Below are 12,479 nucleotides of genomic sequence, written 5' to 3'. Positions count from 1 at the left end.
GGAAAACATCGATGACCAAAGAATATTTGTGCTGTTCTAATGCTACGACTGTTGCACCTCCAGGATGGCAATCCATTAGATCTTTAAGTATTCCTTGTAATAACAATTAAAAAAAATTTATTTGAATTTGGGTATAGTTGACATACAATGTTACATTAGTTTCAGGTATACAACATAGTTTTGGGTGATTCAGCTCTATGCATTTTGCTATGCTCAAAGTATAAGAGTAGTAGCAATTTCTAATAAAGGTCATGATGAAGATGACAATGATTAATGATAGCTAGCCTTTGTTTTGTTGTGGTTTTTTTTTGAGTATTTACCATGTGTCAGATATTGCAAAAAGTATTATCTAATTTATTGCTAGCAGTAACTCTGTACACTAAGTACTATTATAGTCTCCATATTTCACATGAGGAAGCTGAGTCTTGGAGAAGTTCAGTAACTTGCCCAAGTTCACAGTGGCAATGGCAAATATTTCCCTTTTCTTTAAGGCTAGTGAGTCCTCTCTCACCGCAGAGAGATACGAGCTGAATCAAGGATGCTGAGCAGAGATTTTTAGGCTAATGGGAGGATTCATGTGGCTGTTTCAGAGAAAAGGACATCAATTTCGACTCCCTGAGTTTTGAGGACATTTTGACAGTACCCTCCAAGCATGCTATCTGTGGTGATGTTCTTTTTAAATGTATCACAGAGAGAGAGAGTGAAAATATCAGAAATATATGTAACTAACTTCAAAAGGCAAACATAAACTCCTTGCTTGTAAATCTGTCTTCTTCCCTAAAGATTCAAAATGATGCATTTGGTATACAAAGATAAGAGCTTTCCTCATGAACCATGCATGAGTCACTATGACTTTAGGAAATGATGATTCAGCAAAATGATTCAACAAAAGATGACAGTAAGTGAACCATTCAAGCTGTCCTAGCATCTCAGGTTTGGAAGGCCGTGGGGTGCTGATGCCCCCCCAGCATTCCTAATCAGAGGTTGTGCAGCCATCTTCTCTATTCTTTGAGTTACAATAACTGCTGCCTCACCTTGCAGGCTACCCCTTTTCCAACAGCTCTTAGTTATTAGAACATCCCTCTCTATATTAACCCCATGTCTATGTGTCTACAGCCTACCCTTGCCCTCCCTTGAGCCTTATTCTGCCCTTTGGAGCTGCTCAATTTCTGTCTACATGACACTAACATATGACCCTGTTTCCAAGTTCCAACTCTCAGTTGTCTGCCTCTGATCAAACAGTAACGCTGTGTGTGTGTGTGTGTGTGTGTGTGTGTGTGTAGGTATTGGGGAAAGGAAGCAGAAAAGACAAAGTCAGGTAACTATTCAAGGACTATTTGACTAACTTTGGTGCCTGAACATGCATGTTTGAGTCCACCTTTGCAAAGTGCTAAATGGGCTTGTTAATTCTAAAGGCGGTTTTGCCCAGGGATCTCTAGCTTGGAACATCCAACTGTTCTTTCTATTGCCGCTAAGTTATGACACGAGAGAGGATGAGAGTGACTCCTGGGAAAGCCAGGTGACTTTGACTTTGTCTCAGTCCTTGGAACACTCAGAAGAAAGGTGTCCAGATGAGTCATTGTTCTAGAAAGCACCCTCTACGCCCACATGCCTCCCTCAAACCCCCAGCACATGTACCCTAAACTCTGAATCAAACATAGGGCTGCGGCCTCAGAGCTGATGAGGGATACTCAGCAGCTTGTTAAGAATCTGAGAGGCTATAGATTACTGCAGTCCCAAACGCATCCACCAGTGACTGGGACCCCCAAAGGGAGACCTGGAGGCTGCTAGAAGAGTTCGGTGTGGGTGCCTAGCTGTGCATGTAGGAAAAGGGGCTCTGGTGTCAGTGCTGCAGCTCATTAGCAAAATCCCTTACCTTCTCTGAGCGCCAGTGTTTTCAGCTGCCCTGTGCAAATCCCTGCCTTGCAGGCTTTAGCACCTGAAGTTTACTAGATCGCTCTTAACTTCCTTTCTTGGCTCTATCTTTGAATGTTGAGGCAGGAAACCACTTACTGAATATCATTTACTTGAATTTCCCTTCCAGTTCATTAGAAACCAAAGACAGAGAGGGACGGACAGTCGGTTATGCGTCCGACTTCGGCTCAGGTCATGATCTCGCGGTTTGTGAGTTTGAGCCCTGCAGTGGGCTCTGTGCTGACAGCTCAGAGCCTGGAGCCTGCTTTGGATTCTGTGTCTGCCTCTCTCTCTGCTCCTCCCCCGCTTGTGCTCTGTCTTTCTCTGTCTCTCAAAAATGAATAAACGTTTAAAAAAATTTTTTTAAAAGAAAGAAAGAAAAGACAGAGATAGAGAAATCTTGGGCCTGGGAGAATGAGGACCCCCTGGTTCTGCTGCTAACTGGCTGTGTGATTTTGGGGGAAAACATTCTACCTTTCTAGGGAGGCCTCATTTTCCTCATTTCTACAATGAATGCTGTAAACGAGGAAGCAATTTCTAGTGTTTCATAGTATACAAAAAGTCTGACCCTGTCCTCACATTCAAGTTTATTGCATGCCTTTCACACACCAGAATGACACCCCCCCCCCCCCGCCGCCAGGTCCCTTTCAAGGTTCCTGTGTCCTGGGGACAGAGACGGATAATAAATGGACGAATACATGGCAAGGGTCAGATGGTGATAAGCCCCACAAAAGGAAATAAAGCAGGGCAAAGTGATGGAGATGGATGTGGCTGGTGGGTGCTGGCTCATACACTGTGGGAGGCTAGAGCTCTTTGAGCGGAGAGCTTAATGACGGGAGGAAGGGAACCCAGCGACTCTCTGGGGGAAGAATGTTCCAGGCAAGGGGCCACACAGCGGGTCTGAAGCCTGGAGCTCCCAGCAAGAAGGCCAAGGGATTGGAGCGCATTCAGTGCGGGAGAGGTGAGCCTGGGGGCACAGGCAGGAGGCAGAGGGAGGAGACAGGATTTCATTCCAAGGGTGAGGGCTTTTGTCCTGTGTCAGTTCTCAGAGCTGTAGTTCAGTCTGTGTGTGACCCGTGTCCTAAGTGGCAAGAAGGGAGAGATGGGACTTGGCTGGGAAGAGAAGAGGGATAGGCAGGCATGGTAGGGCTCCTTGGGGAGCTTGTAGGGTTCATGACTGAAGGAGGGAGGCTAGAAAGGGGATGCCTTCCAGTTCATCTCGTATTTTCAAACTCTGAACTCACAATGTAGAACAATGAGGAGAGAAACCCTGAATCCTCCAACCTTCCCTTTTTCCCGTGTATTTTCTCCTCAAGCGAGAACATAGAGATAATTGATGTCATTGCCTATGTTTTATCTCTTGGCTTACTTTTAAAATATTGGCAAAAGCCGAATCATTATGTGTTGTGCAGAAATTGTTGTCATATTATCTTCCAAAGTTGATATTTGATTAAAAAAAAAAAAAACCTTTGGAAAGCAAAAGAAAAGAAAAAGTCACTTGTTTTCTGGCCCTGGGTTTCTCCTGAGGGAGGGGGGGTGTGGCGTGGCTGTGGGGCTGGTACAAGTGGACATCTACTTTCCAGAAGGGGTACAGGCATGTCCACGTCCTCTAAAGCAAATAAAAGAACTAATAAAAAGTAAACTGATGGGGTGCCTGGGTGGCTCAGTCGGTTGAGCTTCTGACTTCAGCTGAGGTCATTATCTCACGGTTGGTGGGTTTGAGCCCTGCATCAGGCTCTGCGCTGACAGCTCGGAGCCTGGAGCCTGCTTTGCATTCTGTGTCTCCCTCTATCTCTCCCCACCCCCTCTCGCACTCTGTCTCTCTCTGTCTGTTGAAAATAAATAAATGTTTAAACAATTAAAAAAAGTAAACTGATAAATAAATAGGAAGAGCCAGGCTGGAGCTGGATTAATGAGTTTAAAGCAAAGAGCAAATACAAACAATCCACATTGCTTCTCCCCCAGCACCTTTCCCGGAAGTCTATTGAGGAGGAGCAGCTCCAGAGGTGAGTAGCTGCAGTAAGGAGGGGAACAGGAAGCAGACTGATGCCCAGTTCCAGAATTAGCCCCATAGTGTCCAATAGACTTGGATCAGAATTTACTCTCCACAAGTAATAGGGGCCTTCTGGCCATCCCCGAAAAGTCTGCCAGGGACACCAGCCCACACATCACACCTAATGCCCTTTCCAAGGTTATTGATGGGATCCCACTTCCTGACCCCAAACCTTCCAAACACATAATCTAGACCAACAGCATCTGACCCTGACGTGTATTCCTCAAAGGTTCCTCGCTAATCCCCTCTGTGTCTCCCTTCCAGCCTTCTTGCCTTGGTTTCTGCTTGAATAGGTCGGGCCCATCCCTCACACAGGGCCTTTGCATTTGTTGTGTCCTCTGCCTGGAAGGGGCTCCCTCAGACACTCTCCACTTTGGCCGAGGGTTGTGCTCCAATAATACCTCCTCACAGAGTTCCCGTGGCTCTCCCAGACAGCTTGACCTGCTGCCCTTCCCTCGCCTATTAGGATGTTAAGCTGTCTATGCTCTGTTGCCCTCTCTAGAATGTCAACTCGAGAGGAAAAACTTCATCTCTTTTAGACATTGTCATATCCATATTACAGTTCCTAGCACATAGTTGACACTTGATAAATATTTGCTGGGTGAATGCTTTGAGTTGAGGCAGAGTCCTGCTTGCTGGTCCATCCAGTGTCTGCTGTACAAGCTTGGTTCATGTGACTACGGATATCACTTGCATTGGTTATATTGCCTGGTTTTTGTTTTGTTTTGGTGTGTGTGTGTGTGTGTGTGTGTGTTCATGTATGCATTTGCATGTTAAGAATAGCTCTAATAAATTGCAACTTTTTTTAACTTTGGAAAATTGTAAAAATAGTCATGGTTGGAAGTTCAGGATCTCACTTGGCCAGAAAACAGAGGAAAACTATAGAAGTGCAGTCTCGAAGGCTTGTGCTAGTGCTCAGGGAGAGAAGCTGGCATTCCTTCCTGCTGTCTCACCCTGCTGGTACATAGAGGAAATGCTGTTTAGGACAGGCCTGGCTTCTGGGCAGTGCTGAGGACAGATCTCAAAGAGGGGTTCTACTGATCTGGTACTGATGGGAGCTGTGACATATTGGCTCAGATCTCTTCAGGGCCCTCATAACTCCCATGCAGCTCCAAGACCTTGTGGTTTCACTTGCATTGGGTTGGGAGTTGTTTGATTGTTTTGTTTTGTTTTTTTCTGGTTTCTCTGTTCATGTGAAGCGTTCAAAGGTCATGAAAGGACCTTAGGACCTCTGAGTTCTCATTGCCCGGTTTCTTCTTCCTTCCCTGGGGGGAATAGCCGATGCTGCATCAAATGACTGTAGGCAGTCTCAAAAGAAGGGTCATCACCTGTGTGTCATTCCTACAGCTCTCATTGAGGAGATCCTTTTGGTCTGGCTTGCATTCATAAGCAGTGGCATCATTTAGCATCTGCTAATCCAAACTTCACTAAGCACATGTATTTTTAATCTCTTAGGTCATTCAGTAACTATTTACTGGATGCCTGCTATAATGCATTAAAACAAAAAATCAAATTCTGCCTTGCTCTTCAAGAGCTGAATTCCAGTATGTAAAGGAGGGGGAAATGTAGCAATTCTGCAGTAAGCTATTACTGAGGTAACCACTGAGGTTCCAAAGGCCATGGTCAGGAAGTCTCTAGACAAGAATGTTTTTAAATGCTTAAAAAAAACACCTGTTGGGGTGCCTGGGTGGCTCAGTCAGGTAAGCATCTGACTCTTGATCTCAGCTCTGATCGTGACCTCAGGGTCGTGAGTTCAAGCCCAGCATGGGCTTCACGCTGGGTACGAAGCCTACTTAAACAAAACAAAACAAAAATCTGTTCTTTTTCGGTCTGTATGAAAGTTGATTTTAGGTGACTTGCCCCCAGTTTAAACCTGTCTGGTTAGCCCTCTGGCACAGTAGTGACATTTCTACTACTTGGCAGGTAGACAGGCCTGAGTGTTGATTTAGAGAAAGAAAGGACTTACAGTAACCAAGTTTCGCATCTAAAACACTTGCGCACCAAGGTATGCATCTAGACGAGTCAGAGTCCTCTAGATTTTCTGGTACCATGTTATTCAAACCGTATTAGGCAGTTAACATTCTGACCGTTGAACGTTAGGTATATTTACTGTGTTGTGGTCAGTTTAGACAGTGGCAGGAAATATTTTTCTTTTTGGCAGCAGATTGGAACGTGGCTGCCCTGAATACTTGGATTTTCTGGATCTTTTCTCAGGCAATATGGGAAACAGATGGTGAGCACATAGTCATTCTCTTTCCCATCTGATCATCTGGGCAACTACTGAGGTTGACCGGATGGCTCTACTGTTGAAGTCATGATGGTTCTCTGTTAGAAATAACTCGATTTGCATCTAAGGATAAATAACAAAATACAGCGTTTTCTGGTGAGATATAAATTGGACGTCTTTGAAGTTATACATTGTGAAGAATTTTAAATGTCCAGCATTTCGGAAAACACATAAACCTTCATGAGCTGATTTTTGTTTTACTATTCTTTTTCCTTTGGTTATTAATTTAATCTTTATATAACTGACATGTTTGATGGCTACATGACTATTTCCAACCAAACAGATGCATGTACAATAATCATTGTATTCGCCCAAGTGAAAAGGTCATAAGGTATCAAATTAAATGGTGTAGACACCAACATCAGAAATCTATACACTCCCCCACATAGTACATGTGCTTAATGTATGGAGAGGGAGAAACACTGTTTTACAGCTTATATCACCCAAATGTATACTTAACACTGAAGTGATACTCATTTTTAATTTTAAGGAGTTGTTTCCCAGGCAAATCAGTAAGGAGTGCCTTGTCTAGAACTTACTCTTAAAAAGACCCAAAGGCCAAGCGTGTAGCTCAGGTTAGGTAAATGCTGTGTGGTCATCTTGGTGTCCCAGGTCCCACAGTGTCCTTCAGGCCCATTTGCTGCTGCCCTGACTTCTCATACCTGGCACCTGGCACCTCCTCATACTTACTAAGTTGGAAAGTAGTTCAATATTTGAGGGCTGGAGGCTGGAAGTGGGCCAGCAGGTGGATCTTAGAGCTTCTTTGAGATTTATTTGCTCATTCAAACAAGCAATTATTGAGCAATTGCTGTGTTCTGAGTTACAGGTGAATACACACGACAGCTGTTCATACCCTAGTGAGGGGAGACACTGCAATGTGGGGGACCCTGTTCTCACAGATGCCTTGGGCCACCTAACAGAGGCTGTCAAAACAGAGGGAAAATGTAACCTTGCATAATCATTGCCTACAGATGCTGTAACAAAGTGGGTGCCTTAAAACTACAGACATTTATTGTCTCCCAGCTGTGGAGGCTGCAGGTCTGAAATCAAGGTGTCAGTAGGACCATGTTCCCTCTGAAACCTGTAGGGGAGAATCCTGGCTTGCTTTTTGTTTGCTGGCAAGCCTTGGCTTCATTGGCTTGTCGAGGCAGTGCTGGAATCTCCGCCTTTATCTCCACATGGTCATCATTTCCTTTGTGTCTGTCTCTTCTGTATGTCTCCTCTTCTTATGAGGACACCAGGCATACTGGATTGAGGGCCCACCCTATTCCATCACGACCTTCAAAAACCCTATTTCTGAATAAGGTCTCAGCTCCCGGGAGTTAGGACTTCCACCTGCCTTTTGGGGGGACATAATTCCACCCAAAACACTTTTTGAAAAAATAATATAAATTTTTTCATTTTGAAAAAAATAATATAAGGCTTCAGGAGACCCCATACCTAGCCTATTCCACTTCCTCTCTGGAAATTCCTGATCTATTAAGAAATCATTTTTAGGGGCGCCTGGGTGGCTCAGTCGGTTAAGCGTCCGACTTCGCTCAGGTCATGATCTCACAGTCCGTGAGTTCGAGCCCCGGGTCGGGCTCTGTGCTGACAGCTCAGAGCCTGGAGCCTGTTTCAGATTCTGTGTCTCCCTCTCTCTGACCCTCCCCTGTTCATGCTCTGTCTCTCCCTGTCTCAAAAATAAAAATAAAAAAACGTTAAATTGTTTAAAAAAAAAGAAAGAATTTTTAGAAAATGTCGTAGCAGGATTGACGACATTCTAAACATGGTGGGACACTAAATGTTTTCAATCGACAGGTTAATTTGTAACACAAAATAGTTTTAATATAATTATGTTATTCACAAGATGATGGAAGAATTTACTTAAACATCTTTATAGTGTATTCTGGGAAGTGGGATCCAAGTTTTAAGTTTCCTGATGCATGCCAGTTTATTTTAATCCCATCGGTTTATCTTGGTCAGCGATTATGTAACCTCACTAGACATAACTTCAGACGCCTACCCTTGAGGCTTTTTGTGAAAATGAGACTGGGCCACGAGGCCTGGGCTCCCCACAGATAGCATGCCCCCACTTTGGAAAGAAGCCATTTTTTAGTGAAGCGTGCCTAGATCCTTCCCATCTATCTGCTGAGCCACATTTGCTCTGGCATAGCTTTCCTCACACCCTCGTGCCCCTGACTCATGGCAGTGCCTGCTGTCTCCTGCCCTCTCCTTGTCTGCATCCTGCCCACTCTTCGCCAGAGGATGGACATGTTCTGTCGGGCCTGCAGGTGGCTGCTATTTGCAGCAGTGAGCTCTGCAGTCCACACTGTGCCGATCCGAGGTCGTAAGCCTCTTTGCTCTTGTTCAGTGACCCAGAGAAGACTCAAGGGCTTGAGACAGTTTTCCAAGTGCTGCAGGCACTCTCCTGAGACACCGTGATTGCTCCTATAATATATTGCCCACCTTCTGATGCAGAGGGATTGCTTTGCGTGATCACATTGCTATTGCCCCAGAGACATGATAGTAATAACTGAGAGTTATTGAACACTTACCAGGGCTTAGGCACTGTGCTCAACTGTCCACCTGAGTTGTCTCATCTAACCTACACAAAATCTTATGAGGCTGGTACAAATATCTAATTCATGTTACAGGCAAGGAATCCAAGGCACAAAGTAGGTAGGCTACTTTCTCGAGGTCACACTGTTGGTATCTTTGCAGAGCTGCTCACGTCAGGTGCTCTGACCCCAGGAACAAGACCGTTTACCACTCTAGCCACCTATGGAAGACAGTGGATAGATGACCAGTGAGTGGGTAGTTGGGTGGATGGACAACAGAGCAATAGATTGACCTCTGCACAGTGAGCACAGCTGGCCTGTCCTAGGCTATCTCAAGCCCTTCAGACAATGTCACCTACCTACGGTCACAAACATGCTCTTAGTGGGGAGCACACCAGGCTAAGAGTTTGGGCTCAGGGGTGACACTAACTGACTTTGAATCCCAGCTCCATCACTTCCAAGTTATGTAACCATGGGCAAGTTTTTTCCGTGTCTGTTTGCCTCTGTTTTCTCTTACATAAAAATAGGGAGAGCATCATGGTGACTTTCTCATGGAGTATTACAAGGATTAAATAAAATGACACCTGTTAAACACTGGGTTAGGGCCTGGCAGATAACAAATGCTCTCTGAATTCTGGCTAAAGTAACTATTACAATTACTTAACAATAATACCTTTTTGTCTTTTACTTTGAAGCTTTCAAAGCTTATTTAAAATGTTTTCTCATTTGAGGGGCACCTGGCTGGCTCAGTCAGAGGATCATGGGACTCTTGATCTTGGGGTCATGAGTTCAAGCCCCACATTAGGTGTAGAGATTACTTAAATAAATAAATGAACTTAAAAAAGAATGTTTTCTCATTTGAGTCTCAACCAGCCCTTTGGGATAGAGAAGGAAAGCATTTATCTCTGGTTTACAAAGAGTTTAGGTATATAAGAAATCCTAGAGCCTAAGATAGTAAATGCAGAAAGGGCTGGAAGCCACAAGGCCTGCCCGGGCCCTAAGGGGTAAGACTTCCCTGAGGAAAACTGTAAAAGTAAAGAAAAATCTGGCTTTGCTTCCTCCCTCCTCTCTTCACGGATGTAGTCCTAGTTACTTCAAGCTCTAGATTCCCTCCAAAATTTGATGTTGCCTCGAAGGGTTGTTCTTTACATGCCTATGCTTTGTTTAAAGAGGGTCACTTAATGGCCATTAAGACCCTAAGGAGCTGACCTGTGTTAGAAAGATTTCGGTCTTTGAGGGGATGAATGGGGGGGTTGGGAGTGGTGGGTTATAGCTAGTTTGGTGTCTCTGGGCTCCAGGAAAATTAGGCAAGCAGGAGCCTGTCATCACCAATGGCCTTGTATGCAGATGCTAAGGACCTCATATTTATGTTTAGATGGCAGGCTGCAATGGAAGCATCTGATGTGCTAAAGGGACACACTTGAGTTTTACACATACGAGCCCAGTGGCTGATGGGAAATAGGTGGAAGGCCTGCAGCAGGGAGGCTGCATTGATAATTTAGGTGAGAAATACTGATTGGAGTCAATGGAGGAGAAAAGAGGTTGCTGTGAGAGTGATTTATGAGGTGGCACTGAGAGTTTGAATGCACTGAATAAATGTGGAAGATGAATGGGAACTGGAGTAAGAGATTTTTACAGCCAAATGAGGGGTGGCAGGAAATACTTCCTACAACAGTAGTTCTCAAGCTATAGCATTCTCAAATTTTGCATAATACTTGGAAGGCTTTTGAAAATAGAGAGGCTAGTCCCCTACCCGAGAGAATCTGAGTCCAGAGGCTGGAGCAGGACCCCAAATTTACATTCCTAGCAAGTTCCCGGGTGATCCTAAGGCTGCTGGTCCTGGGACCACACTTTGAGAACCACTATCCTAGAGAATAGTATAGTTACAGGTTGATGTGACTTCTAGAAAAGATTTAGACATAGAGTAGCTGAGAAGATGGAGGAGAGAATTTTAGGTGGGCTGAACAGCATTAGTGAGGCAATAATACAAGACCGTGACTTGCCCACGAGAGTAGCCTCCTGAGAATCTACAGAAGCATGGCGGAGGTGAGACTTTCTTTTATAACCATGTCCCTTTGCAGTATTACATGTTTTTGAGAACTTGACTTCCTCATGTTGTGAAATGGCCATTGGATATAACAAGTCTTAGCATGGTTTTCCCAAATGCAGGCACCTGAGAATGATTTAAGTGAAAGTATTCTATTTAAGAGGTTCAGGCAACTCCAGTAGAGAAAGGCGCGTTATACAGGGAAGAGAAGGCATACCTATTAGGCCACAGATAAACTGGATTGGTACAAAGTACAAGCCTCAGAATTAACCCAACCAAGGTGGGAGGGAGGCAGCTGGCGTGTTTGTCCATCAATTCCTGTCATTATTGTCGGTGGTACCTGGTGATAGAGGTGCTGTGTCTGCGGCTTGCTGGGCCGTGCAGCTCTCCTTAGTCCTGAGGAAAAGAGCCTCGGGCACAGAGAAGCAGACGCAGCTTTAGAAGTGCTGGAATATATTCAAAGGGCTGAGGGAGAGACTGTATACCAATAGAGCAACACCTGGGCTAACCTCTAGCCAAATACCAGCAATGATCCCTGATAAGGCTCCTGGTCTGGGCCTGTCGGCAGCATGGCAAAGCAACAACCATTCTTGCGATTCTGCGTTCATTTGCATTTTGCGCATCTGATGAAAAAGAAGGTCAATAAAATGAATTGAGGTGGAGTAGGGAGAAGGATTCCTTTTGCTTTTCTAAGGATGCCAAGCAGTTAGCCTCCAAGAATAGTGCATTTTACAGTTCATATTCTTTACCCATTTTTTCCATGTGGGACTACTCTTTCTTTTAATGTTTATTTTTTATTTTTGAGAGAGACTGGGTGCGAGTGGGGGAGGGGCCAAGAGAGAGAGGGAGACACAGAATCCAAAGCAGGCTCCAGGCTCTGAGCTGTCGGCACAGAACCCGATGCGGGGCTCAAACTCGCAAACTGTGAGATCATGACCTGAGCCAAAGTTGGACGCTTAACCGACTGAGCCACCCAGGTGCCCCACATGTGGGACTACTCTTTACTTCTTCTTTATCTGTAGAAATATTCTCTGCTTATTCCAAGAAGTAGAAGTTGCAAACTCTAATAGGGTTAGGATTTTGTTTTGGGTATTCACCTGACATTAACACGTTACTAGTTTATCTGTTTACTACTATTACTTTTTCTTGAAAATGTCATGACTTGGGTAATTCTTTAACTGTTCTTCCCAGAAAATCCTATTTTCCTGGGCATCTAAACTAGATTTGCATTTTACTTTCAGATCCTCCCAGTCTCTGCAGCCTTGGATTCATTCTAAGATCAGCTGGAATGATATTCTTTTGGTCACCATTCAGAGGTGAGCAAAATTGCAGAGAAACTAAATGTTTCTGCTATTTGTTAAGCTCCTGAGGTGTCTGAATGAGGCATACCTATAACCAATCAAGAAGTGTACTAATCACATTGAAATGTTTTTTTTTAAATCACTTTTCATAAAAAGCAAAAGGAAACAGCAGTAGGAATTTTTTAGGTAAAAAGTCATTATTAACTCCAGTGACTCCTGGAGTAGCTCTAAGGTACATCAAAATGCCTCTTGGATATTTTCCTGTCCAGAGAAATAGCTCAGTAACTATTGGTTAGCTTTAAACTTTTTTTTTAATAAAAATCAGGACTATCATTTA

The sequence above is a fragment of the Prionailurus bengalensis genome, chromosome C1 (assembly GCF_016509475.1).
Source record: "Prionailurus bengalensis isolate Pbe53 chromosome C1, Fcat_Pben_1.1_paternal_pri, whole genome shotgun sequence".
Classification (NCBI taxonomy): domain Eukaryota; kingdom Metazoa; phylum Chordata; class Mammalia; order Carnivora; family Felidae; genus Prionailurus; species Prionailurus bengalensis.
The sequence above is the reverse complement of the archived record's forward strand: the minus strand, read 5'-3'. Positions refer to the sequence as shown.